The sequence below is a fragment of the Artemia franciscana genome, unplaced genomic scaffold (assembly GCF_032884065.1).
Source record: "Artemia franciscana unplaced genomic scaffold, ASM3288406v1 Scaffold_811, whole genome shotgun sequence".
In the NCBI taxonomy this organism is placed as follows: domain Eukaryota; kingdom Metazoa; phylum Arthropoda; class Branchiopoda; order Anostraca; family Artemiidae; genus Artemia; species Artemia franciscana.
In genome coordinates, this window is record NW_027068117.1 from 163,873 (window position 1) to 191,732 (window position 27,860).

At 34.9% G+C, this 27,860-nt stretch overlaps 1 long non-coding RNA gene across 1 annotated transcript in view; it reads right to left on the reverse strand.

Moving 5' to 3' along the window:
* LOC136043676 (uncharacterized) overlaps positions 1-24,692 on the reverse strand; it is a 54,456-nt gene extending 29,764 nt beyond the window's left edge. Inside the window, exons 1-2 of the long non-coding RNA XR_010621685.1 lie at positions 24,634-24,692; positions 21,826-21,996 (exon numbers count right to left, since the gene is read on the reverse strand). This is a non-coding gene — a long non-coding RNA (uncharacterized LOC136043676). The remainder of the gene's footprint in view (positions 1-21,825; positions 21,997-24,633) is intronic.
* Positions 24,693-27,860: the final 3,168 nt, after the last annotated feature.

Below are 27,860 nucleotides of genomic sequence, written 5' to 3' on the forward strand. Positions count from 1 at the left end.
TTGGCTAGTTCAACATCCACCACAAACTACTCTTAAAGATCTTAAATAATAATGCAAGCGATTCTTGAGATTGTGCTTTGTCACTTTTTTGAAAGTCGACGTCTTCATAGTTTGTTTTGATTTAGTTCATGATCCACCTAAGAATTCCTTAAAAATGCACCTTAATCACCTTAACTTGCATTGTAGCAACAGTTGTAATAGCATTAGTAGCATTATCGCATAGGAGCTTTGGTTTCTTCAACATCCCTTTCAACACACGCTGAAAGTTTCAACTTATTAACATCAGCCATTCCTGAAGCCTTTCTGATACATCCACTTGACAACCTGTGTGGGCATAGTGTGTTTTGATTTAGTTCCATACAGATTCAATATATTCCCAAGTTTTTGCCTTAATACCCTTTGTTTTAACAGCAATAGTAGTAGTTTGCAGTATAATTAATAGTAGTAGTGTTATCTTTAGTGGTAGTAGTAGTAACAATAATAGCAGTAGAACTACTATCAGTAAAAACATTAGCATTAGGATATAAATATTTTCTTTTGGTTAGTTTAACATTCCCCACAACAAGTCCTGTTAGTTTTAATTTTGCGCACCAAAATAGGAATTGCTATTACGTGCTTTTGACAACATTGGTATTAACATTGTTTTGTGATTCAGTTCAGATTCCCTCCTTAAAATTCATTGAAAATTTCACCGTCTCACCCTTAGACATAATTGTAATAGTGATCACAGTAGTAGTATTGACGTTACTGATAATAACATTAATAGTAATGGTGGTAGTTATATTTGCAGTGGTAGTATCAATATATTGCCTTTTGTTAGTAAAAAAACACATCTCATCAAGTCCTGGAGGTTACAACTTAGCACAATTAGCTACTGCTGTAACACTGCTGATATGTCCTTTCGATAGCCTGTATATTCATATACTTCTTGAAATTTTCATATCAATGCTCTCAACCTTATAAGTAGTTGCAATAGAAACAGTAGTTTAAGTAGTAGTAGTTGTAGTAGAAGTAATAAATGTTGCAATGATAGTAATATTAGCAGTAATGTCCACATTTTGCCTTTTTGTCAGATGACGTTTCTCTTTAAGTATTTTCTGTAAGTTCCAAATTAATACCCTAGTCAATTCTTGAGAAAGACTCTTTTGACAATTTGTATACACATAGCGTCTTTTGATTTATTCAAATATTCCCTCAATATTGTAAATGGAGTAGTGTGGTAGTAGTAGTGAAAATTGCCTTCTTGATCATCTCCCGTATAATTTCCTGAAAGTTCCATATTAATATACTCAGTCATTCCTGATTTTAGTCTTTTATAAAATCTGTATGCACATAGCGTTTTCTAATTCAGTTCAACTCTAATTCCCCTCAACATTTTCTGAACGGGTCACCTGAATGTCCTTCGTTTTCTTGGAAAGTAAAATTTAAATATGCATTCTTTCTCAATAATATATACTATATGGATACAATAAACCAATTGCCTAACTTACAGCCCTTGCTCTGACGACTGTAAGGAGGTTGACTTCCCCAAAGACTGAATTACTGGACCTTTCAAAACTGCTGAACCTCATAGATATCTTTTTAATTTTTATCTGACGTGTTTTGGTGAACGATAGGCTTGGGAATGGAGGCTTTTTGTCCTCCATTCACTTTTTACTCTTAAAAAGGACACTAAAACTTCGAATCAAATGAGCCCCATTCCATCCAAAGTGTACACGACCATCAATTCCATAAAAACCTTACATGCTCCGGTTCATAACTTACAACCCTTGCCTCTGGGCTCTTGGGGTTGTTTCCACCGTGAAGATATTGTTAGATGCTCTTTGAAGTATAGGTAGCAAAATAACTATCTTACAATTTCAATCAAAAGTGTTTGAGGAAAAGAGGATGTCAGGGAGGGAGAGAGTTATTTTACCTCCATCATGATTGATTCATCATGATTGAAAAGATAACTGGAACTGTACATTTCCAATGAAATGAATCTCCTCTAAAGTTTACGCAACCACCCCTTCCATGAAAACCTTATATGCCCCCGGGCATAACTTATAACGCTTACCCACAGACTCTGGGGATCTTTGTAAGTCCCAAAGGCCTTTTTATCTTTGGACTATTTTTGAAGAAATGGCTATATAAAAATTTCTATCAGATCCGTTTCAAAAAAATACGACGTGGGGGGGAGGGGTTGTTAGCTGTCCTTTGATTCCTTTGACTCTTAGAAATGGCACTAACACTTCTGATTTCCAATCTAGTAAATCCTCTCCAAAGTTAATACTACCTCCCTTTCCATAAAACTTTATATGCCCTCGGGGCATAGCTTAAAGCCCTTGCTCTAAGTGTTGTAGGTATGGTGGTTTTCTATCTCAAAGACATAATTTCCAGACCTTTCAATTACGTCAAACAAAAGGGCTATTTAAAAATTTTGATTGGAAGCGCTTGGGAAATGATGGGCGCATGGGGCATGTTTACCCTACAATCTCTTTCGAGTATTAAAGAGGGGCCAAGCCCTTTTCAATTTCAAATCAAATGAGCTCTTTCCGAAGTTTCTATGGCAAAAAATGGCAGTCTCAAAACGTCTGTTAGATGCATTTAAGGAAAATACGATGTGGGTTAGGGGGGCATATCTGCCCTCTGATCAGTTTGACCTTTAAAAAGGGCACTAGAACTTCTGACTGCCAGCCCAATGAGCCTCCTCCAAAGTTTCTACGACCGCCCTTTCTACAAAAACCTTAGATGCTCCCTGGGCATAACTTACAACCCTTGTCCTGAGGACTGTGGTGGAGGTTGTAATCTTCGAAGTCATAATTTCTTGACCTTTCAACTACATTGAACGAAGAAGCTATCTCAAAGTTTTGCTTAGATGTGTTTGGGGAAATGATTTGCGTGGGGGAGGGGTTGGCTGCCCTTCCAGTCAAGTTTGACGATTAAAAAGGGTACTAGCCCTCTCAACTTCCGATAGAAGGGGCTCTTTTTGAAATTTTCACGACAGCTCCTTCTATAACACATGTCCTGGTCTAAAATAAATAAAAAGTCAATAAATAAATAATATATTGTGCCCACATCGCTCTTCACTTTGGCAGCGCTCTTGCACGTCTATTATATCGGCTTAGAATTCTATGGACCCTGCAAACTATTGAATCTGTAAGGGGCCCTTGTTGAGATGATTTTTTTAAATGTTAAATTCAACAAACAGACCTCCACTGAAATTATGGGCTCCGGTCTAAATTACGATGCTACCTATTGAGGATTTTTTTTTCAAGAGTTCTCAAATTACAAGATTGAAATTTTGGACAATTTACCCTTAATTAAATTAGCTACAAAATCTTTTATACTGTGTTCTTAATAAAAATGCAAAATCTTAAAATGTGAAAATACCATTTAAATACTTGTAAATTGTTTTCAGGTTAAAGATAGTTTTCATTTAGTTTAAGAAATAGTGCCAAAACTATTGAAAATACCAACGACATCAAAATAGAAACTCCTTTTGCTCCTCTCCTTGAGTCATATTGGATTTATTTTTACAATCAAAAGTGCAATTTCTTTAGATTTTTGCTTTGGCAGTTCATAATTATAGTTTTTATGGCCATATCATGTTTTTTCCAGAGTTGCCAGGTAGAATTTTAAAAATAATGAAGCAAAACTAATTAAAAAAAAGTTTTATTTGGAAAATTGCAAATTCTTTTTAAAAATTAACCGCTGCTGCGCCCAAAAGCTGCACAACTGTGTATATAGGCTTATTTTAATAAGACTTTTGTTTCAGAGTTTTTTAAGACGTAGGTGCTTGTATAAGTTTCTGCTTAACCAAATCCAATGATCCAATTTTTTTATAATCCTTAGTTATTTAAAGATAGTAGTCATCTATTTTCATTGCCTTTGCTAATATGAGCAACAAAAGTATTTTTAAATAAAATTCAGTAGAATTCTAATTAATATACTTTTATAGGTCTTTTCTTTAGTTTTCCCTGCAATACTGGTTGGAAATATTGAAAATTTTCACTTTTTTCACGTAAGCTCTGGTAAGTTAAACCCCCCCCCCCAAAAAAAAAAAATTAAAATAGGTAAAATACCTTTGTAATTGAACAGAATTATATATCATAGATTCTAAATCCTTAAAATGCAAATTAAGATCAAAACTAGAGATTTGTTTCGTCGAAATTAAAACAGGCATACCTGTGACTTCCTAATATAAGAAAAAAGACAAAACTTTGATAAAGCTAAGGGTTCATTAAATAGAAATAGAAATACAATTGAATTGAAAAATTCATCCAATAATATGTAAGAGGAATACAGCAGGGTCCCCAACACAGAATTTTACTTAATGTTATTTAGACAAATTCGTAAGTTACACAAAAGCCAACAATATCAGGTAAATGGAGGGAGGGATCTTAAGAAAACCTTGAAATGTCTTAAGATTCAAAGCAAACTTCTGAAAAGAATTGAACTTAGTTGCTCGACCAAAAAGGGGGGTCGGGTTGAAAAGGCGAGTTTCTATGAATATAAATTCAATGGAGAAGTGTTGAAAAATACGCTTCTTCATTCACATCACTTTTTGTACATTTTATAATACCATTTTTGTAAGGCATCCTTGAATACCTTTTCTGCATAAAATTACACTACCTCCTAAGCGATTCTATCCAGAAAAGGGTTCTAATGAGACGAAACTCATCCAGCTGCCTTATCCCTAAATTCTTGAAAATAAAGTCGGATGCATAAGTGAAACTTTCAATCAGAAAGATCAGGAATTACTTTATTTCGATGCATTGAAATTTATTATATGTCCATCAGACTACTTTTCAATTTCCAAAAGATCTGCATGTAGGGGTACGGTGGCTTGGGTTGAGTTGTCGTGTTCTGGGATGGCTACGCGTGCCTTGTCGTCACTGGCTAAGTGATGCAAAGTAAGGTTGTATCCTATATAAATTATACTGAGAATAAAAAACATCGGTCCGAAGATACTATCCTGGAATGCGCCTGCCTTTTATGGATATTCAAGGGAAGTGAAGTCATTCCCTGAAAGCTCCAATTTGACGCCCAGATAAGCCGGTTCTGATACTTTGCAGATAACCCATTTGACAACTTGAATACATATGGATTTCTTTATGTAATTCTAAATCTCCCTTCAACACTCCCTGAAAGTTTCAAGATGATGAAATTAGCTGCTTCTCAAAGATACCTCCAATTTAGATTTATCTGATATCAGGTGCAGCGCTCTAGTGTTGACCACGCTACAATGACCCACAAGTTTTCAATGCATTTCTTCTCGATAGCCACTTCTTATAAAATTCCTAGTCGTAAAAACTTTTGAGGGGTCTCATTCGATTGTCAATTGATACTTCTAGTGCTCTTTTTAAGAGTCAAAAATGTTTGGACGGTAATCGACCCCCTCCCAGAATTTGAGATAGCCATTTTATTCAAAAAATTTAGTGCGAAGGTCTAGTAACTATGTCTCCGGGATAGACATAACAATCCGAAGCTCCAAGGGCAGGCACAGCAAATTATTTAAGTTGCGAAAAGTTTACATTTAAGGATTTCTATCGAGAAAAGGTGGCATGTTTGATCCTGGGACTACGAAAATGCTTAGGCTATTAAGTTGAAACATGTAAGGAAATATTGAAAAATATTTCATACAAAATCAAAGAACACTATGGGGATGATAGATACCAAAAAGGCGTATCCGCATTGTATAAGGAACGACTGAGGATAGTCAAGTTGAAAGGCAACCAGTCTATCTATATTTCCCTTTTTAAATGTACCTTCCCCTCAAGACTAATCGAAATATGGAAAAAGCAATCTTGTTTAAAATAGTCAAAAAAGTATAGTAACTATGTATCTAAGAATGCCATACCCCCCTACCACATGGTAAGGATTATAATAAATTATGTAATTTTCACATGTTCATATGTTAAAAATAGCATTGATAAAAGAATGAATGTTTGACTTCAGGTGCGTCCGAAAAGGATAAGGGCATTAAGGCAAAACTTCAAGAAATATGTTCAACTAAATAAAAAGACGCTATGTGTATACAATTTATCAAAAACCATATCTGCCACATTCTAAGAATGATTAAATAAATTGAGTTGAAACTTTCATGGCATGTTAAGATAGATATTGCAAGGGGTAAGAGGATAACCAGCCTTCCTTACTCTTTGAGGATGCCCTTCTCTTAACCGACAGGAAATTTGAAAAGTCATTTGTTCAAAATTGTCAGATGATCGAACAATTTTTGCCTCTGAGAATGCCATATCCTCTACATCCCTTGGGGCAAGCAAGATGAATTATGCTGTGTGTCCGTTTCTCACATGCAAAAATCACCATTAAAAAAGGGGAAATGTAATTCCTGGGCGTATCTGTAAAGGCTAAGTATATCTATAAATTTCAGGCAATTGGTTGGATACATTTAAGACATTACGTGTATCCAGGTTATCAAAAAGGCGTGTTTGCAACATCTTAGAAGCAGGTGTTGGTGTTAACTTGAAACTTTTAGGATCACTGCTGCATCTACTATTTCTGTCACGGCAGCTGCGACTACTTTTGACTGTGACTTAGATTACTTGTGGCTACAACTACTTGCAACTATAACTACTCGCGACTTTGACTACGTCGACTTATGACTCTTACAAATTGCAACAACATTTACTTATTGCTACTTTTTTCAGGCAAAAATGTGGGGATATTGAATCAAATAAAAGCACGCTATGTCCAAGCTGGTTTTGAAAAAAAAAAATTATCAACAACAACTCAGGGATGGCTGAAGGTATTAAGTTGAATTTTTAGGCCATTTTTAGACAACTATTTAGAAATGATCAATGGACAGCTAAGTCCTCCCAACTTCCCGAATTTAGAGTCCTCCTCCCAAAGACTGATCGAAGTTTTGAAAAAACCATTTTGTCCAAAATAGTAAAAAGCCTATGACTCCAGGATATCAAGCCCTCCACAGCCCCCAAGCAAGGGTAGTGAAATATACAATCTGCCTATTTTATTCAACCAGGATTTATCATTAAAACAAGGAGGACATTTGATGTTGAATTTCTACAAAAAATAGGGGTGATAATGTGGAACTTCAGGAAATAATGAATGGGACTCTGAACTGAATCGAAAGACAGTGTGCATCTAGGTTATCAAAAAGAGGAATCTGCTACGTCTTAGGAATCTACTACGTCTTAGGAATCTGCTACATCTGCTGCATCTTACATCTGCTAAGTTAGGCTAAAGGCATTAACTTAGAAATTCGAAAGCCACTACTACAACTTCTGCTATTGAAGCCGCAACTGTGACCAGTTAAAATTGTAACTGGGATTACGTACAACTTACTCCTGCACAGATTTTGACTGCGACAACTTCCTCTTCCGACTATCATCAGGATATCTTGAGGGGGATGTTGAACAATATGAAAATATACTAAATGCCTGCTATTTATCAAAAGACCTTATTAAAGGGCTAAAGAGGGTATTAAGTTGAAACTTTCAGGGCATGTTGAAAATCATCAGGAGTGCAAAGGGTATCCTTTTCCTTTTTAGATGACCTACACTTCAATACTAATCTAAATGCTCAAACGAGCCACTTTGTTCAAAGCCTCTGCGTGGCCTTCATGTTATACTTCCCATCCCTTTGGCTCCAGAAATAGTACCTAAAAGTGCCATTTTTTCATCTGACATTTTACGATGGTGTCATCAAATGACTAAGAAAATACTTATGCATAGGCATTACATTTAAATATACTCTTTAATAGCTTTTAAATGCGTTTTAGTGCCCCATATTTGCCCAATAGGGCCCATTGATTACCCCAATATTATTTTTTTTTTTAATTGTCCGGGTTAAAAGTTAACAGAGATCAAAGTAAACCGGGTTAAATTGAATGTAAATCAAACCATTCCTGAATCAAATTCATATTGCTTTTTTCCAAACATAATTTTGGATTTCTTGCTGCTATAAGCCGTAGTTTGTTCTTCGCTAAAATAAATTTTAGAAAACTAGCTTTTAAGCGGAAGTTGATGCTTTACAGTTTACATAGACTATCTTATGATATTTATATGGATTATGACATGTATCTGTATATTGGTCTGTAAGACTGGTGCTTTGCTTAGAATTCAGATTCGACGCAAAAAACGGGATTAAAAACAGAAAAGTCCTTAGGTAGCCTGCAAAGAATAAAATCAGACACGGAGCTAATAAATTCTTCTATACAAAAATAATATTTCAAGAACCTCAAGCAGGTTAAGTTTTTAGTGAACCGCTAGATTTTCAAAATTTGAAGAAAAAACACGGAAATGTCCTGAGTCAGTTTATAAAACCAGTCTTGCAAATGAACTGTTGTACAGATGGTCTGCAATGATTTATACTGTTTTTCAGTATCATGTTTGTTCTTTACTTCTATCAGAAAAATTACTTCTATTTTAATAGGTTGTTTTAATTTGTAACTTAACAGTAAATAACATGGGGCTGAAGGAGTGACATATTTTTCAACATCTCCCTTAAAACCGTAAAAATAGTGACCCTGACAGCATTTTTTTTTTTTATTTCAGACCTCTTTCTTATTTAAAACATTTCAAGGGTGTACAATTTGTTCGTGGCCAATCATTTTTATGAATGATTGAAGTATCGTTGAATGAAAATAAAATCATAATTTAAAAGAAATAGTTTTAGGGATGGAGAGGGAGTTTGCCAAAATAATACCCTTTCTTTTTATCGAAGAGAGCCTTAATTAAATTATTCATAGTAATAGCATTAATTACCAAACTATAAGAGCTTATGAAATCAATCAGGGGCCAAATATTACCTGATGTACTTGTTCTTAAGCATCAATAAAATAAATCTAAAATGAACGATTAATCAAAAGCGTTGTTACAACCTATATTTAACTGAATTAGATAATTTGAGTGTTCATGGAACTATGCAGTATTCATAGAGGTGAGTTGCGACAGAGCTATCAGAGAGAAAGGACAGTGCAACATTTTGTGGATGGTGGAGATTGGATTGAAGTATAAAATTATGCTTATAGAATCCGGTCTTCGAGCCTTCGGTGATTATGCGCTTACAAATTATATTTTACATCTATTGTTCATAAAGGCGCCTTAAAATCTTATGTTTTGACAGAGTATCCCCTTAGACGTCTTCATCTCTTTTTACCATAGACGGTTCTATAAGAGGTTTTGTTTTTAATTCTTGCTAGCTGTATTTCCGAACTAAATTAAAGAAATGATTTCTGGAATAAAATAATTTTAAGAATATATTTAGATTTGGAAATTAACACTCCCAAACACAGTAGAAATATTCATAAAATTGCACAATAACATCGGAAAATGTATAAGAATCTTAAAGCTGCATTCTTTAAAAATTCGAACTTATTTCCTTGACCGCACTTGCACACTTGCAGCATACTTTACATGCTCTACCATATTTTTCAATTTTCTAAATTAAACTATTGTTTTCGTTGTGCTGTAACAGCATTTTAAATGTTTCCAAATGACTACCTTGCATGATCATGTTGTTAACGTGATCTCAATTATTTGTACGTTCCCAAAATGTCTGCTCACAAAATGTCGGCTTACAAATGTTGCTAACCGTAGTAGATACAATAGAAAGTCTCTTGCTAAATTATACTCGGTTTTTACAGATCATTCGGTTTTGTTTCTTTCTAGTATTTACCCTATTTTTCATAAAAAAGATATCAGCTCAATTCGTTCTTATTATTTCCGGTTTTCCCGTTTTCTATTGTATCTGCCTCCATGGTATAGGAATAGGAGCCTCATATCTATTTATAGTTTCCCGGATATTGGGTCGGAGCTCACGGAGCTTGCTGGCAAAATACCCCAGTCTACTTATAAGTATCTGCCCGCCCACAGAGGCCTTACTCGTTTGCTTTAGTGTCTTTTTTTCTGTTTTGTGTAGTGTTTGTTTTGTTTCTTTTATTGATACTCCGCTTTGATTTTTTGTAGCGGGTCAAAAATAAATTTTTATTATTATTATTAAATGTCTGCTTAGAAAGGGTTATTCTTAAGGAATTGGAACAAAATTCAAAATTTAACGTAAAGACCGAGGTATTAACGAGGGGGTGAGCCCCCTCACATACGTAATATTTTCTTTTCGTTTTAAGTGTTAATGTTACTCCTTACTTTCAGTTGAAAAAACTGTTGATTTTTTTTTGTTTTATCTATTAGTATTAAAATCCCGTTTCTTATAGATTTAGTTACTATTGAACCGAGTCGTTTTTTGCTTACAGTTCGTTGCCAAGAACTGCTTCATATAAAGATTTCTTTAAGTTCACAGCTTTTTCTGGGTTGCCTTAAAACTTAAAGGCTTAACAAAAAAATGTTTAAAGGGTTTACGTTTTGGAATTACCATAAGAACTTTATTTATTAATGTATATGCTGCTTTCAAAACTTGTTTTTTAATTTCTGGCTGCAAATTTCCTTCTGTTTAATTTCTAAGGCTGTAAGCACAAATTCTTTCTTAAAACTCTTCTGTATATCACTAATAAACATAGATCCCAATGTTTTTCTTTTCTTTTTTTCTTTTATGAAAAACAATTTCCCGGCAATACTCCTCCATATATCCTCCACAACTTTTTACAACGCTTAAATTACCCCTCTACCTCTTTACCTTTTATGCCAGAAAGCGGATACATTTAATCTTTCGTTAAATGTTTTTCGAAAAAATAAAAAAAAAAGGTTCTGGAATACAAAATTAATATTAACAAGACTAAGGCTATAAGACGCTAAGGCCTAAAGCGAGGCTATAAGACGCTGAGGCTATAGGGAATAAGTAAAGATGAAAATTGACGTTGGATACCGTAAAGGGTAGTGTACTTTTGTCCTCCCTGGAAGATACCGCCTTGCCCGTAAAAAATACCTCTCCGCCGAACTATGGGTTTCTCTAGAAAAAAACTATATGAAATATTTTTTTTTTGTCCATGAAAAAGACTATGTTAATAAAAAATTAAGGTTTTATGGAGCTCTTTGCTTTTCTCTGAAAAAAAACTGCTTTGTGGAAAAAGTTTTTGATATTTTGATCTCAAAAAGTTTTTTATCTTAGAAAAAGTCTAAAAACAAAGCTGAACTTCTACAGAAATTTCAACTCCAGTTTTCCTTTAACCTTCTGTTTTATATAAAAAATTATTTGTTAGGGAGGAAAAAGTGCAGTCTTTTTCTTTTTAGCTAATGTGCTTTACATTCATTTGCGTTGCAAGTCCTTCTTCAGTGCAGCCAAGGGGAGAAGAAGAATTCCAAGAAGACGGCGAGCAGATTACGCTTTCTAGAAATAACTGGAAATTTGGTGGTACAAAAGGAGGGGCTGGATATGGAGTTGGACATGGGGGATATGCGCAAGGAGCTGGAGTTGGACATGGGGGATATGCGCAAGGAGCTGGACTTGGAGGAGGTGGATATGGATATGGAGGAGGTACTATAAAATAACTGATCTAGATTGTTGAATATTTTCCTACGCCACTATGTCAGTGGCACAACAATATAGTGTAAACAATAAGGCTCCGATGTTTTTGTTATCATTTTTCACAGTGGCAATTCATATGGAAGGGAATTCCATACCAAATTCCATTGAATTCCATTAACACCGAATTCCATTGAGTTAATTCTTTTCCGGTTTCTTTACGGAATTCATTTTATCTGATCTAACACGACACTTCTATGCATTACTTTTCTTATTAATTTGATTCCATTAAAGTCTCGTTTTCTTATAGGATTTCGTAAATAATTTCTGAGACCACACTGGCTAATCATGACAAAAGGAAAAAAAAGGTAAAGAAGGGATAAACCACGATGATACTAGCCAGTGAAAAACATAGCTTATATTGCAAATATTTCGGTCAAGACCTCCGCTTGACATTCCTCAGTGCACGATGATAATATAAAAATTACTAATAAAAATAAAAGAATAATATAAAAAGTCAAACCTTAAAACAAACACAAGACCTAAAATGTGAGCGTCCTTTCAATGTAACGGTGAAGGGTAACTAATCAAAATACAATACTGAATGGCAATTCAATTTTTTAAGTTATACAGGACATTTTTAAAAGCTAATCACTTCCCAAGTAAGACACCAAAAAAAGGCAGAAAAGGATACATGACCTCCACAACAACAAACAGACATCATCCCTTTGGTGGGTGATAAGGAAGTCTTTACTGTTTTACCCTAATTTCCCAAATTAAGTGACAAACTGAAAAGAATTTTAAAAAAACATTACTTATATGTCACCTTCGAAAATTCATTAAGATCCGGTCACCCAATCGTAAGTTAAAAACACCTCATTTTTTCTAATCTTTCCTCTCCCTTCAGCCCCCCAGATGGTCGAATCGGGTAAAATGGTTTTATGAAGTCAATTTGTGCAGGCTCCTGGTACGCCTACCAATTTTCATCGTCCTAGCACGTCCAGAAGCACCAAACTCGCCAAAGCACAGGACCCCCCCTTAACTTCCCCAAAGAGAGCGGATCCAGTCCAGTTACGCCAATCACATACCTACGACATTTACTTATTCTACCCCCCAAGTTTCCACTTTAAGTGTTTTCCAATATTTCCGGTTTCCAATCCAACTCCCACTAACATTGCTAGCTCTGGTCGAAATTTAAAACAAGAGCTCTGAGACATGAATGTCTTCTAAATATTAAATTGCATTAAGATCTGGTCACCCGTTCTTAAGTTAAAAATACCTCAATTTTTCTAATTTTTTCGAATTAACACCCCCCCCCCCCAACTCCCCCAGAGAGAGCAGATTGAGTCCGGATATGTCAATCACTTATCTAGGACTTGTGCTTATTCTTCCCACCAAGTTTAATCCAGATCTCTCCACTCTAAGCACTTTTCCAAGACTCCCCCAATATCACCGTATAAGGTCGGAATTTAAAATAAGAGCTCTGAGACGCGAGGTCCTCATAAATATCAAATTTCATCAGGATCCGATCAACCATTTGTAAGTTAAAAGTACCTAATTTTTTTAATTTTTCCTCTCCCTCCGGACCCCAGATGATCGAATCGGGGAAACAACTGTTAAAGTCAATTTGTGCAAGTATCTGACACGCCTACCGATTTTCATCGTCCTAGCACGTCCAGAAGCACCAAACACGCCAAAGCACAAAAAATCCCTCCCAACCCCCCCAAAGAGAGCGGATCCATTCCAATTATGTCAATCACGTATTTAGAACTTGTGCTTATTCTTCCCATCAAGTTTCATCCCGGTCTCTCCACTCTAAGCGTTTTCCAAGATTTCCGGTTTCCAAGATTTCTGTTTCCCTCCTCCAGCCCCTATGTCCCCGGATCCAAATCAAATTGAAAATGGAGCATCTGAGACGTAAGATCTTTCCACAAATCAAGCTCCATTAAGATCCGGTTACCTATTCGTAAGATAAAGATACCTCAATTTTCACGTTTTCCAAGATTTCCGGTTTCAACCTCTGACTCCCCCCCCCCCAATGTCAACGGATCTGGTCGGGATTTAAAATAAGAGCTTTGAAGCACAAGATCCTTCTAAATATCAAATTTCATCAAGATCTGATCGCAATTTCGTGAGTTACAAATACCTCATTTTTCTAATTTTCCCGAATTACACCCTCCCCCCCCAGCTCCACCAAAGAGAGCGGATCCGGTCCGTTTATGTCAGTCATGTATCTTGGACTTGTGCTTATTCTTTCTACCAAGTTTCATCCTGATCTCCCAACTTTCAGCGTTTTCAAAGATTCCGGTTCACGCCCCCCCCCCCAATGACAATGGATCCGTTCAGATTTAAAATAAGAGATCTGAGTTACTAGGTCCTTCTAAATATGAAATTTCATTAAGACCCGATCACTCCTTCGTAAATTAAAAATACCTCATTTTTTCTAAATTTTAAGAACTAACCCTCCCCCTCCAATTCCCCCAAAGATATCGGATACGTTCCATTTATGTCAATCATGTATCTAGGACTCGTACTTATTTTTCCCACCAAGTTTCATCCCGATCCCTTCACTCTAATCGTTTTCCTAGAGTTTAGGTTGCCCCCTCCAACTCCCCCAATATCATCAGATCCGGTCAGAATTTGAAATAAGAGCTCTAAGACACGACATCCTTCTAAATATCAAATTTCATTAGGATCCGATGACCCATTCGTAAGTTGAAAACACTCCATTTTTTCTAACTTTTCCGAATTAACGGAAAAGTTATTCGGAAAAGTCCCCCCACTGCCCACAGATGGTCGAATCGGGGAAAAGACTATTTCTAATTTAATCTGGTCTGGTCCCTGATACGGCTGCCAAATTCCATCGTCTTAGCTTATCTGGAAGTGCCTAAACGAGCAAAACCGGGACCGTGTCAATATTTGTAATATAATACATTTTCAGTAAAAAGCAAATACCGCAGCAAGCTTTTGACTTTTACAGTTAAAGAAAGGGGCAGTACCCAAGATCTTGTCTTTAGTGATTTTTTTTTCACATTAAGTTAGATTTGAATATTCACTTTAAGTTTTACTCGTTTAAAGATTTATTGTTTCATTTACTCTGGTACCTAATGTATGTTTGCTGCAGTGGCGGATCCAGGGTGGGGGCAGGGGCACCCGTCCCCCTTGACGTAGTGGTGAATTAGTGGTTGCATCCGTCCCCCTTGACGTAGTGGTGAATTAGTGGTTTTAGCCGCTTGCCATAGTTTGGGTTAAGACGAAAGTGTTTTTTTTTTTTTTTTTAAACTGGTTTTAACAGTTAAGTTTTTAATTATTAAGAATGTTTCGTTTTGAAAACCAGTTTGAAACAAGGTTTCAGTTACTGTGTGCGGTCTCTGTTAGATTTTACTAATGACTCATACCACCAAAAAGTATTTAATTAAATTTAGGTTAATCAAGAGAATCTGTCTGTATTGCCACGAAAGCCAACTGGGAGACGAAAATCTTCTTTCATAATAACAAGGAGGGGAATTTTGAAATCCTAACTTCTTTAGGCTGTCGAAACAATACTTCAGGATTGTGCTCTCACAACGGGGTTAAAAAGCAAAATATTCACTTCTTTTTACTGTCAAAAATTTGTTTTCGAGTCTTGCTATGGCACTGAGGCGAGAAAATTCATAGCATTACTTTTTTTGGCTGTCTGTTTTGTTTTTTTTTTTTTTGGGGGGGGGGGGGTTGCTTTTTTGGCAAAGAAAGATGGTTTTTATAGCATAGTTGTTTTTAGGGGATTTGTATAATAGTAAGTAAATGTGTGAGAAGTGCAAAAACTATTAATTTAAGTTTTTAGATTTTGGTGAGCAGATGGTGGCAATTCTACTGCCTATTTTCATCTAATTATAGCTCTGGCTTATATGACATATCACCTCCTCTGTTCATCCTAAAACATTACAATAAAGGCCAAACTCTTTAGAACTTTAATAAAGATTCGAGTAAGTATATATTTGAAACCAAGTATATGAGTAGAAATACTCCTTCAAAGGTCAGAGAAATCATTTACGAAGAATAGATTTTCGAAAAATTGTTTATAACTTCTTTAGGCTGTTCAGGCTAATCCTAACTTCTTTAGACTGTCGAAATGATATTTCAGGATTGTGTTGTCACAAAAGCAAAATATTCACTTCTTTTTACTGTCAGAAATTTGTTTTCGAGTTTTGCTATGGCACCGAGGCGAATAAATTGATATCATTACTGTTATTGGCTGTCTGTTTTTTTTTTGGGGGGGGGTGCTTTTTTTGCAAAGCAGGGAGGTTTTTACAACATTGTTGTTTTTTAGGGGCTTTGTATAATAGAAAGTACATGTATGAGAAGTGCAAAAATTATTAATTTAAGTTTTGGATTTTGGTGAGCAAATGGTGGCCACTCTAGTTCCTATTTTCATCTAAGTAAAGCTCTGCATTATATGACATATTACTTCCTCTGTTCATCCTAAAACATTAAAAAAAAAGGCCAAACTCTCTAGAGCTTAATAAAGGCTGGTATAAGCATATACTTTAAACTAATTACATGAGTCGAAATACTCCTTCAAATGTTGGAGTGATCATTAACGGAGAATAGATTTTCGAAAAATTGTTTATAAAAGAAGGCAAATAATTGTGTCTGTTTTTTATCTAGCTGGTATAGATGGGTCTCTGAATTCTCAGTTTGACTCAGTGAAATGGCATAGATTTTTCCTCAAACATGTTGATAAAAAGTGGAAATTTACACAACTTGAGTTAACCAAGGAAACGGAATGCAGCTACAGTATTACTTCAGAATTTGTCACCTTCTCAATACCAACCAGTCAGAAAATCTAGTTATGTTTTGTATAGAGATTGCATATATTTGTCCATAAAATTGTCAAAACTGCTATATATACCGTCGAGGATTTTTATACTTATTCTGATACACGCCGTCAAATCATACTTTCACAATTAGTTGTTTATAAATCCAAATTTTTTATTAATCCATTTTTTATTTTTTATTATTTTTATTTTTATTTTATTTCTAAATCCAAATTTTGACAGGACAATTCTCTTACTTGGTGCTAGATCGGAGTCAAATTTAAAATTTTTATTTTTGTGCTCAACAGACATACCAAGATTTAAAATTTGAACTGAATTTATGAAAATCTCAAGATTTAAAAAAAATAACTAGAAATCTACCACAGCTTGAAACCCTGAGAGTTTAAATCCCCGAATCTATTCCTACCAAATACAAAAATAACAAACACATGATTATTTGTTTTCAAGGAAGTATTTCGACTCATATACTTAGTTTGAAGCACATACCTACATGCATCTTAATTAGAACTAATATTTTTCTGACGATTTTGGTCTTTATTCGAATAATTTAGGATGAATAGAAGAAGAAATACTAACGAAGAACTCTAAACTGACAGAACTAACCATTATAAACGTTCACCAAAATATTGAAGCAGACATCGACCGGTTAATAGATAGACATGGCGGGAGTGGAAACAGAGAGATCGACTGTTCCTTACAAAATTGTGAATTCGGTAATTTTAGCGAAATATATAGAGCTCTAAAAAGTGTAAAGATACGCTACAATGTTATACAAAGTAAAATTTTGATTCGTAAATATTTGAGATTTCGTCAAAGTTGACACTGTTTATTAAAATACTATTTAAAAAAAAAACAGTGATTAGTTAGTGCTTCATTGCCTATACTTAAACCCTCGTTTTAAATGTGTAGAAGAAAACCCTCGTTTTCTTCTATACATTTCTGTCTCTTCCTTCTGTTTTTCTTGATACAACCCCAAAAGAACTAGTATTTGATGTTTAATACATATTTTACGAACATACAAGTTGTATATTCATCCTCAATTCCTCCTCTTCATTACTATCATAGTTACCAAACGATGCCTTGAAGTTAAGCAACATGCTAAACGGTTTGACATATACAAATTGTCACAAAGAGTGCATAACCCCAAAAGATGGTTCAAGATCAATCTTTTTTTGAAAATAAAAACCTTAACTCTCTCACTATAGTGGTCAGAAGTGTAAAGGCAAAAAATTATGCAGAAAATATTAAATATAATTTTTTATAGATGGTGAACAGCTTTTTCTTCTTTTTTTTATGGTGGGGCGGTTTTTATAACTTACTATTTTTGTATCAATATTTTTATACCATTTCAATTTCAACAGATTTATTAGAACTTTAACTCTCATCAGATTTTAGATTAAATTTGCGACTATTTCCACTATCTACCCTCGGCACATAATTGTCGAGGTTCCCTTTATAACTGCAGGTATTTCTTTGTTCGCAAGTGCATGGAATTAGCCTATCATGCCCCCACCCCTAAAGAAAATCCTGGATCCGCCCTTGGTTTGTTGGCAATGATTGTTACTTACTTTCTGTTTGTTTTGGGTTTCATTTATTTTTGAATAGCGATTTCTGGTCACTTTTAGTTTCATTTACTCTGGTCACTTAGTTCATTAAAACTTAAAACGAACAGAAATTACTCCGTATATGAAATGGATTGTCCCCTCCGCAATCCCTCGCTCTTTACGCTAAAGTTTTTAATTGTTTTAAAAAGTAGAACTGTGGCAAAGAGTCAAACTTTAGTGTAAAGAGTGAGGGATTGCGGAGGGGACAACCCATTTCATATACGGAGTAATTTCTGTTAGTTTTAAGTTTTAATGTCGCTCCTTACTTTCAGTTAAAAAACTAGTTTTTTTATGTAATACCATATAAGGATAAGACCTTTGCTAAAGCTCTTCTATCAACAGAATCGAACTTAAGACCAAAGGTGTTTGACAACAAAGACACTTCTCAATTATTAACCCAAAACTAATGATTTGGTCAACACATCCTCTACCTTTTCTAAAACCGCACTGTTCTTCTCTTAAAACTTTGTCTACAGCATCTCTCAGTTTAAAAATTATCATATTACTAAGTAATTTGCTATCTACGGAGACAAAACTAATGCCTCGATAATTAATACACTCACTCTTGTCACCTTTCTTAGACAATGGTTTAATTAAAGATTTCCTAAAATCATTAGGTACTTCCCCCTTTTCAAAAATAATATTCATAATCTTTAGTAGTTTATTTCTAAACTCAGAGCCACCATATTTAAGAAACTCATTTATCACACTATCAGCACCGGGAGCCTTATTATTTTTTAATCCTTTTAGTACTGTCACTAATTCTTCCTCGCGAAACAAATCGTCCTTCACATCCATGGTATCACAAACTTTTCCATTTCCATCTATATCTTTTCCTGCAACAGTATCTCGGTTTCGCTGATTCTCAAAATTTTCCACCCATCTCTCTTTAACTCTTTCCTTATCACTAATTTTTGCCCCATTCCTATCTTTAACTGGGACTAGTCCGGACTGATAACGCTTTCGTCCATAAAAAACTTAAACAATAAGGATTTGTAGGCTCCCAAAGCCAATTATACTTTCAAACGTAAGCTAAGTCTTCTTTTGGTGCCGCATGTTTTAGCTCAATTTTGATAATTTTTCGTCTATATTTTTTGTCTTCTTTTTTTTTTTTAATTTGGCGCTCGCTACTGTCAAAAATTACAGAAGTTCATATGGAAGATTTTCAACAAAAATGGATTTGCGGGTTTTTTCGAAGTGTTTTAGATACTTACTGTGTGCAAATTCCTCGTTTTTCTTTTCCTTAGCATTTCTCGACAAAACTAAAAAAAAACTCAAATGAAATTCTCAAACTTTGGAAAACACTATTTTCCACGAAGGAGGGGGGGGGTATTTTCCTGAGGGTATTTCCGCGAGTTGTGTTTTTTGAGGGGATATTCTCCAGGGTTTATTTTCCGCGGGAGGGGGGATATTTTTCGTGGGTGAGGAGGGGGGTACTTCCCCAGGGGTGATGTTTTGGGAAAGTGATGTTCTTTAAAATTAAAATTTCGAAGTTCAAGGTCCCCCTCAACATTCCCTGAAAGTATTCACAAAAAAATGTAGTCGCGGCTGGAACTTGTCAGTAGTCAGAGTTACAGTTACAAAAAGTCGTATTTTGCAGCCACAATAGCAGCAGTAGTAGTAGTAGTAACCAACTGTAGGAGTTGCCTACGTCCCCTAAAATTTTAACTTAATACCCTCAGCTACTCCTTAGACATCGGTGATACGTACTTTTGATAATCAGCAATGATGGTTTCCTAATGATAAATCCTTCATATAAACCATGGACAAATTGTATAATTTACAATCCTTGGCCCAAGGCTAGGGGGGGTATACATCCCTGAAAGTATAGATATCTCAAAATTTTGATCTAGTGCATTTGGATGAAAATGGTCGTGGAAGGGGGGGGGGGGGTTACCCTTCAATTACTTTTGACTGTTAACAAGGGCACTAAAACTTCTAATTTCCAATTGAATGATCTCCCTTGGAAATTTATACGACCACCCCTTCCAAACGAAGTCCCTCAGCAACAAAAATAAAACATTGAAGCCGTATAGCTCTTTAGTAGCCATGCCACTAAAAAGTGAAAAAAGAAGTTTATTTTTACCAGTAATTACCCATTAGCTGTTTTATGGCTTAGAATTTATTGGAAAAAAAACACAAGTACATGTTGGTAATGATTCAAGTGAAAACTTTTGAAAGGTGCCATTCCGACATTCTATAATTTCTTTTTGGCCCAAAAAAATCTGTCTCTGCTGAAAAGTAGAGGAATATCCAACTAACAAAATGATGTAAAATATAACCAAGCGTATGTCTATACCTTTTGTACTTCTTCTTGAAAATTTAAGAGTTAAAGTTGAATTTTCAACCTCTTCTCGAATTCAAAGGAAAAATGGGAAACTATGATATTTGAACTCACAAAAAAAAAATAAGAACTACATTTTACTTAGTAAGGTTTCATGGAAACCAGTTTTTGACGAGACAGACGATGCTTCCCATGCATTTGATATCTTTATGAATATTCTCCAGCCCATATACGATAAAACATGTCCACTATAATTGTTGAAGAAAACAAGGGAATCACCAAGAAAGCCTTGGGTTACACCAAAACTTATTGAGATGATTAAGAAGAGTAATCTACTGTATCAGTCGTTTTTAGATTGCTTAAGTGCTGATATTTTTAAAGAGTTCAAAAAAGTAAGAAATCAAGTGAATACATTGCAAAGATCTTTTGTTAATAGCTATTATGAATTGAAACTTGAAGCAACAAAAGGGGAGTCAAAAGGAACATGGAAGGTTTTGAGATAAGTGGTGGGTAGTGACAAACAGAAAAATATGCCAACTTCACTAATTGTGAATGGAAAAGTCTACGAAGGCAAACAGAGCATTGTGAATCACTTTGGTGCCTATAGCTCAGTGCTGAAAGGCTAACAAGGATCTTACTGATAAATTTTCTTCTATCCATTTAAATAAAGGAACCTTAAATTTCATTTAGTTCAGGATTATTTTTAATTAAGCATCTTTTTAATAAGGCAAAGCTATTTGTGTGGTTTGTTGCTCTGGGTGAATGTGGGCCTTTCAGCTATCTTCTAGAATTAATTTATATTGAATAATATTGAAATTTTCAATTTTTTCAATAATAGTGAAAGTTTATGGGCTAGCTGCTACTTTCATATTATTGTTCGTTTTATCGTATCTTTGCCGTCATGTTTATCTTTGTATTGTAGCGTCATTTGTTATTGTATCTTTGTCTAGGCCTAGTTTTTTTTTAGCTTGTCTCCCCATGAGCCTATGTCATATATACACATGTATATGAAATTAATAAATAAATGAACTTGAACTTGGTTCAAAAGGAAGACCATCCACTGAGTCAAGGAACAGGTGAGGAAGCTTTCATTGATGATAGAGGTCTGGGAGACTAATAATGGACACCAAAGAAACGAATATAAGAGTTGAAAGAAATTGTAAACAGTATTAAGTCAAACTCTTCAGATAGTGAAGGCATAAATCTTAAGACCTTCAAGCTTATTATGGTTTATCTTCTACCATGCCTTGTTTACTTGATTAATTTATCACTGAAATCAGAAGAATTCACTTAAAGAGGCGCAAGTGATTCCTCTACACAAAAGTAGCTCAAAGACCGATCTAACTAACTGGAGACCAATTTCTCTTCTGTTGGTTTTCTTGAAATTGTACAAAAAAGTTATGCATAAAAGGCTTTATTCACAATTAACAAAACGTGGTTTTTTAAGTGATAGTCAGTTAAGACTCAGGAAAGGCCACTCTACTGTTCATGCTATGCAGCATTTTTTTGATTTTCTGAATGCATTAATGGAAAATAGTAAATGATATTATCAGTTTTTTAATGAAATTTTAATTGATGGGCTAAGGTCACTTGGAGTCACAGTTAGTATTTTAAAGTGGTTTGAATCTTATTTGATAGGGAGGTCAATATGTGTATGATTTGATGATGTTATATCTAATATTTTTTTATAAATTGTAGTGTTCTGCAAGGTTCTGTTTTGGGTCCTGTATTACCTTACCTTACTGTAATCACCTTAATCCATCTGAGAGCTTTAAGGTCTTCCAGACCTGTAGTGCTCTTGAGTTGATGACTGCCAGTCGAGCCTCCACTTCTTCTTCTCCCACTCTTTGTCAAGTTGGTTTTTGAAGGACTGGATGGAGGGAGCACTGACAGTTCAATCTTCACAAACCTATGCACAATAGAAGAAATTGGACTGTGCTTCAATAGCTTAAATTTACATGCTAAACAGTAATTTTTGGAGTTACAGTAAAAAAAAAACAAAAATTTTACCATAACATATGCATTCTTTGTTTAAGTTCATTTATATTACTTTTCAGGTCAATTCTTTTTATATAAAGGGACAAAATTGTATTTTCTGCTGAATGGGAAAATGTGCACTTAAACTCATTCCCCATATTTTATATATTCATATTTCAGCCTTGATGGTGATCAGGACTAACTTTTTTTGTTATAAATTTCTCTAAACAATTGTTTCAGTCTGATATTTAATCTATGTAGCCAAAAATTTGAATGCTTTTTAGCTTTTCATCACCTTTGCCAGTCAACTTTTGATTTTATGATGATTGCTGGTCAAAGATTATGTTATCTTATATGCAGAATAATTGTGACTAATGCATTTTACATGCAGACCCACTATTCTTTACCCCCCCCCCCCTCTCTCCCTTATGTGCAAATCTATAGCCCAAATTTGTTTCTAAAGTAACAAAGAAGCTAACGAAAATCTGGCTTGTTCTCAAGTTTTACACAGCACAAACTTGAGTGAGTGGCTCATAATATATAAGTACCAAAATTCCTTCCCCCTATGGAAATTAAAAAAGCAAAAATCAAATAAAATTCTTGAATTTGGAAAGCCTTTTGTTTCGTGGGGTATTTTTCTTGGGGGTGTATATTTTCCAGGGTTGTTCTGGGGGGTATTTTCCGTTGGTGAGGGGGAGGAGGGTAATTTCCATGGAGGATACTGGCCATCATATATACTAGCTTATTGGAAGGGGGGTAAAGATTGGGTAAAATTCAGTAAAATTGGTGCAAACAGTATTACTGGCTTTGATCTAAAGTGAATATACCACTCAATGCCCTTTTTTATGCTGTTTACAAATATAATAATTGCATCTACCACATATTCAGATTTAAGCACTTTTTGACCTCTTAAAAATGACCTATATATGGAGTCATTACAAATCTGTAACAGTTTAGAAACAAATTTGGGCTATATATTTGCACATCAGGGGGGTGGGGGTAAAGCATAGCATATATTAAATATGTAAACTAACTATTGATAATTTTTTTTATGTGTTTGTGCTGTTGCACTGGTGATTTCTCTTCTCATTGAAATTTGATGTGCACAAACACATAAAAAAAAAAAAAATACAGCAATGGTTTATTTTACATATCTAATATATACCATGCTTTACCCCTACCCCCCTGATGTGCAAATATATAGCCCAAATTTGTTTCTAAACTATTACAGATTTGTAATGACCCCATATATATGTCATTTTTAAGAGGTCAAGAGGTCAAAAAGTGCTTAAATCTGAATTTATGGTAGAAGCAATTATTATATTTGTAAACAGCATTAAAAAAGGTATCAAGTGGTATATTCGCTTTATATGAAAGCCAGTAATACTGTTTGTACCAATTTTACCTAAAATTCTAGTTAATTGACTTCTTGCTATCTCAGAAAGGGTTTAGGTTAGGAAAATGAAACTTTCAGGGATGAATCTACAGGCTAAAGTATATCCCGGGAAGGTATTTTGAAGCAACTATCTCCACTCCTTCTCCCTCTAGAGGGTCCTGACCTTTGATGACCTTTAAAAATATGTGTGTTATAAAAGTGAAACCTTGCAAAATAGATCTTCTGCTTAATTGAAGTACAACAAAATTGTTTTCAGCTTCATAACTTTGCTCAATTCCATCTTATAAGTTTTTAAAGATATGCAGATACATTTCCTAAATTTAAAAAAAAAGCATTGATATGGCTCAAAATTCTACTCAAATTACAGGAATTGCATTTTCAGAACTAAAGGCAGAGAAAAAGCAACTTGTAACTGAAAATTAAGGTAAAATATGTTTTGTCAAAATTTCAATAGGTATAGACCAGTCATGTAGGCAAATTTCAGGGCCCTCTAGAGGGAGAAGGAATGAATGTCAGTACTTTAAAACACCTTCCCAGGACATACTTTAGCCTGTAGACCCATCCCTGAAAGTTTCATTTTCCTAACCTAAACCCTTTCTGAGATAGGAAGAAGTCAATTAACTAGAATTTTACAAAAAATTGTTTCTGATGTAAATGAACTTTGTAGCCTATCTGGATATTGAACTAAAGTCAGAGAAAAATAAACTGATGACTGAAAATTAAAGTAAAATTTTTAATTTGTCAAAATTTCAATTAGGTTTATACCTGTCAAGAAGGCAAATTTTCAAAACCTAGAAATAAGAAAAAGTTTCCACGAGGTGGCACCTCTCCCTGCCCCTCTCAAGGGTGCCCATGCAAAGAAGCTTGGCAATACTTTCCCAGAGTATGCTTTCAGCCCTGGATTCATTACAGAAATTTTTGTTTTCCTAACCTAACCCCATTCCAAGATAGCAAAAAGCAGCTAAACTAGAACTTTACCTAAGCCTTTTTTATACATTTATGGAATTGAAAGCCTGTGAATTTGATTCAGTAGCCTAGTTTATCCAAGAGAATAGGCTAGCCTAGTGATCCACAAGTAATGACTTATCCTAGGACAACAAAATTTGGTATACAGAAATCTTTTAAACCATATTTTCATTGAATTTTCAAGATATCTATTAAATATCTGTTTACACTGTTTAACTAGGGTTTTAATGACACATTTGGTCACATCTTTGCTTTTTGAATAGACATGCCACATACTCTGTAGAAAAATACATATAGATGGCAAGAAAAACAGCAATTACTGTGGAAGGGAACATTCTCAATCGTAGCGTTGGGCGATAATTTGACCAAATGATTATATCAAAATCTAATTTTAGATCAGGTTTTTGGTCATATAATTTCTTGGCTTTATCAGACTTTAGTAAAAAAAATTGTAATTGAGGAGCACTTTCCATAGCTTTTTTTGAACTTGTAATAATATAAAAGGAAACAATAAATAGACAATTTGATTAAAGAAATGATTATTAAGAATACTCAGATTAGAAATTAGTTTGGCTCAGAGATAAAATACTGGCTATACTTGACTTTTTAAGAATTAAAATATCAACATTTTCTCCGAAAGTCAATTTTGTTTTCCACTGAATAGCTGACCAGTCATGAAAGACACTCCCCGAAAAAATATTGGTGACGGGTATATGCATTAATTTCTTGGCAACCTCGTAAATATTTCTGACACCCCACATCACGATGCTAAGGCGAGACTTGTGACTGTAGACTCCCTAATAAATATCTGTGGAGCTGTGATAGCTTTAGCTGCTGACGAAGCGTGCTTGGCAGTGACAATTTAAACTTCGTCGTCAGAACACAAACTGGCTTGATTATATTGTGGCCGAATCGCAGGGACTGTCACGGTACGTTGTGTCTACTAATTCACACTGAGAAGCCTGCAGGGCCTTGGTCATCGTCAGGGAAGACAAACATTTTGATCAAGCAGGGTTCAGGATGTTTGGAAATCGTAACTGGTGTTACTAAACTTAGGCTCACAGACCTGTAGGATAATTTATACAACATCCAACAAAACCTTTCGGAGTTCTTCAGCAAAATTTAAGAATCCACCCTGACCAAACACAGTTTGAGTTTGAGAGCAGGTTATGCCAACTCATGGTTACAGACATGTATGTCATGTAGCAATATGTGTGAGTAGATGTACTGAATACGTTATTCTTATTCCTTTCAGCCATTTCTGAAATAATTTTATATGCTGCTACTACTACTACTACTACTACAATTCACTGCAAAACCAAGTCGCCTGAAGCCAATATTTCTAAGCACGCACCTCCTCCATGCCAATATGTTCAAAGCTTGCCACTTTACACCCTCCCAAACAGTTCCATTAGCATTTAACCTTTTCTTACGGTTTCCTCCGTTTCACTCAGGGTTGACCTGCCTTTCGGTATTTGCACAATAATGATAACAACAAGGACGATCTTTTACAATTTCTCCTCCGCAGGAAATGTCCTAGCTATTTCAACCTTTCTCTTAATATAGCTCTACAATGAAACTGATTCCATGTTCTCCCATTGCCTTTGCTGTGCTCCTTAAGACAAAGTCCATCAAAATGATGCTTATAAATATGTTATTTAATGTTCGAAAATAGCTATTAGGACGATAGTTTTATAGTTCAGCAAAGATCGATACCTCCTTTTGAGTTTTTGGATTTTCAAAACCAAAAACAGAACACTTGCCAAAATATTACAAGTACACAATACAGGTGTTCTTCAACTCAAGTAGAATAAATTAAGTGCTAATGTTACACATCGCGGACGTGAAACATTTGACCACTTGGGAAGAACTACTAATAGGGATTGCAATTTTCTCTACTCCACCTGTAAACTGATTAAATGCTAGTTATTAACTTACAGCTGACTGACCAGGTAGCTAGCATATAAGCTCCTACTCTACGAGCGCAGTTAAATAGGTATATTATGTTCGGAAAAATGATCCCTACTGTCATTCTCCATTATTGCCTGCATGAAAGAACTTATTGAGAAACTTTACGAGCTTCATGAGATCAAGCGGAGATGTCCAACTATTTTTGACTGAAACCCTACAAAAATTATTAATGTTATGATTTGAGAATAGTTAAAATATTTGATGAACTGCAACATCAAGTTGATCCTTCTTATCAAAAGAAGTTTGATAAACACAAATAAATGCAAAAATAAATGTTTGATGATTTAAAATTTTAAACTGATAAATTTTGATATTGTTTTTTTATATCCAAAATCTTTTTCGAAGCCTTAAATATGCTATAGTTATGGTAGAAGCGATGAAACAAGTATAAAAAATAATGTTAAAATTTTGATTACAGAAAGAGGTACATTTCCTTAAATTCTTTTTCCTGTTTTCTTTTAGGAATGTTTATCTTTGCTACAGTCATAGCTTCAAAATTCGTGTGTCAGCGAAAAACAGTTGAAGATGTGTATCTCAATGTATTACAAGCTTCTATAGGATTTTTTTTTCTTTTTTTTTGAGAAAGATCGGTTTATTAATATAAATAAACAAAAGAAAACAAGCAAATGCTCCTAAGCAAAGATTTTTAATGTATATACATTAAGCAGCTTTGTTTTTCGTAAGACCCTATGTTTTGTGGGTTTATCAAAATCGTATATCTTCAACGCTCCTGGAACGGCTTGGGATGTCCAGTTGTACTTATCGGTTACATTAATTAACACTCGGGAATTTGTGACGCGTTCATAGGACAAAAACTAGTCAAGCATTGTCCTGAACAATACAATTGCCTTTGGCGCGCTAGGCAAACAGGAGTTTCTCACTCCGTGAACAATATTTCAGAATAGTTTTTGGGGTTGAGGGGCAAAACAAGGTACCTAGGCTAGGCTACATATTTAATATATCGTGCTCTGGTGGTAGTTTTAATAACTTTGTTACTAAAGTATTATATTTTCATCAAATTTTGTTTTATTTCATTAGTATTAACCATACTTTTCGAATATTTATTATATAACCGATATTTGAACATCCAGTTACAACATTCAGAGAATTTTGATGTAGTAGAGGCAAGTTAACATGTAATGATTACTCAGGGAATGATCTAGGGGGGCTGGCGTGCCCTGACCGCATGTTCGTAAGGAGCAATGGCTCGAAAAACCCCTTTGGATTTCACTTAGTTAAATTGGAACCGCAATTATCCCGCCATGGTACATGCCAAAGTTTTGGAGTGAAGAATTGGTGTGGCTTCATTCGTGGAGTGGTGGGGATAGAAGAGGGGACGAGTGAAGTTTCATGGGGAAAGGTCCTCTCCTTTGGCAACGTCAATAGGTAAAGTAACTCTACTCGTAGGGAACAGTTGGGTGCATTCATTTCTACTGAACTAATGGAAAGGTGTACTGGGGTGA